Source organism: Tenrec ecaudatus, chromosome 1 (genome assembly GCF_050624435.1).
Source record: "Tenrec ecaudatus isolate mTenEca1 chromosome 1, mTenEca1.hap1, whole genome shotgun sequence".
NCBI lineage: Eukaryota > Metazoa > Chordata > Mammalia > Afrosoricida > Tenrecidae > Tenrec > Tenrec ecaudatus.
In genome coordinates this window covers 113,943,002-113,945,159 of record NC_134530.1, presented here as the reverse complement: position 1 = coordinate 113,945,159, position 2,158 = coordinate 113,943,002, and positions in this window count along the sequence as shown.

Here is a 2,158-nt window from a genome sequence, read left to right as displayed (position 1 = left end):
CAGCTCCTTATTTTTCCCCTCCCTCCCCGCGTCCCCGCGCATGAACCCTTGATAATGTATTATTGTTATTATTTTGTCATATCTTCTACCATTCAACATCTCCCTTAACCCACTTCTCTGCTGTCAGTCCCCCAGAGAGGAGGTTATATGTAGATCCTTGTAATCTGTTTACCCTTTTCTCCCTCACCTTCCCTCCACCCTCTGGGTACCACCACTGCCACCACTGGTCATAAAGGGATCATCTGCCCTGGACTCCCTATGTTTCCCATACCCATCTGTACCAGTGTACATCCTCTGGTACAGCCGGATATGTAAAGTAGAATTGGGATCATGATAGTGGGGGGAGGAAGCATATAAGAACTAGAGGTTCTGTTCTTAACTATATTTTCAGGAAGTGCTTTTGTTGTTGTTGCTGCTATTCAACTTATACACAAATATTTAATGTTGAATGATATTCCATAGATAATTTATACCAATTCTTTATGTTATTTCTAAAATGCCATTTCCCCTCATTGTTCTCTAACGAGTAATAGAATGGCTAAAAATATCATAATTATAATAAGAAACTCTAAATATAAATATTATCTTCATTTTATAAATAAATTGAATCCTAAGAGAATTTAGTGACTTCTACCTGATCATCCAGCTAGTGAAAGGTAGACCTAGATTTGTCAATCAAGATCTACAGAGTCCTATTGCATCCTACTCTAACTCTTGAGTCCTTCCCCTTACAAAGTCTATCAAGACCTGAAATTAGCCTCATGGGTATAAACCTCTTATTAGATTCGTGGAATGTAGGTGACATTTTTTTCAAATATCTACTGGGTTTTGACCTCCGATATTAACTTTATGTTTACTTTAAGAAATGGCATTCAAATTACCTTGCTAACTTTGGGGTCTATCTTATTCTTTTGGTTGGAATGCCATTTATTCCAGTGTGGATTGCCACCCCTTTGGCATCGAAAGACCCTTTCACAGGGGTTGCCTAAAACCATCAGAAAACACATAAATATTTCAAACTATATAATTACATATTGTTTTGTGATTAATCACTATGCTTTAATTATGTTTAATTAAGTTCCATTTGTAACAATGAAAATACATCCTGCATATCAGATATTTACATTAAGATTCATAACAGTAGCAAAATTAAAGTTATGAAGTAGCAAGGAAAATAATTTTATGGTTGGGGGTCACCACACATGAGGAACTGTATTAAAGAGTTGCCACATTAAGAAGGTTGAGAACCACACTGATCCAGGTGGTGGCAAAAAACAATGGCATGTTCTTCAACCCATATTGATGGCATTAGAAATATCTATCTATAACTCATTTTACTCTGAGTAGATATTCTCTACCCTGATAATAAGAGATAATCTGATAAAACATATATACAGCTGAGTAGAATCGAGTTAGCAAGCCAGCCTGTCGTATTCTCTATGGAGGCCAGCCGCGTAGCCTCGGCCCTCTTTATTTATGGTCATCCATCATTTCTCCAGACCTGCTGATGAATGCAGTGCATTTTATATTACTCGGGGCATGACCTAGTGAAGCTAAGGTTGCTACTCTTAGGAGGTTGTTTAATGGTCTTGCCCAAGAAATTTCATGATGAGCATGTTTCTTCCCAATGGGAGTAATATATTTCAGCACAGGTCCCAGTTTACAAGAGTGGTTTGTTTGTTTTTTTCTTTCACGAAGAAGCATTCATGTTAGAGTCTTCCCATTGCTGCAGCATAAAGAAAAATGCAGAGACAAGTGTCTGAAAGAAGCACAGAACTGTGGGAGAAAGTAGCATAACTTTGTAGCAGAGCAATGGACTTTTAAACTTGCTTTATGACCTTGGGCCAACAAATTGTCCTGTCAGTTCGCTTAACTGTAAAGTAAAAATAACAACCATTTTGCATGGGGTTTGTACTTAAATAAGATAATTCTTATAAAAAGATCAAATATATTTTCTAGAATATATGAGTTCAAGACAATTATCAGTCATTATCCTCAATACGAATTTATTATTAGGCAAAGTTTCAATCCTTGCAAAGAGAAGTTATTTCTCTACAATAAGAGTAGATATGTGATATTTTTAAGAACACATGCAAAGTAAATAAACTTCAATATAGATGATAATCATTACATTCAAATTTCACTTTGAGCAATTCTA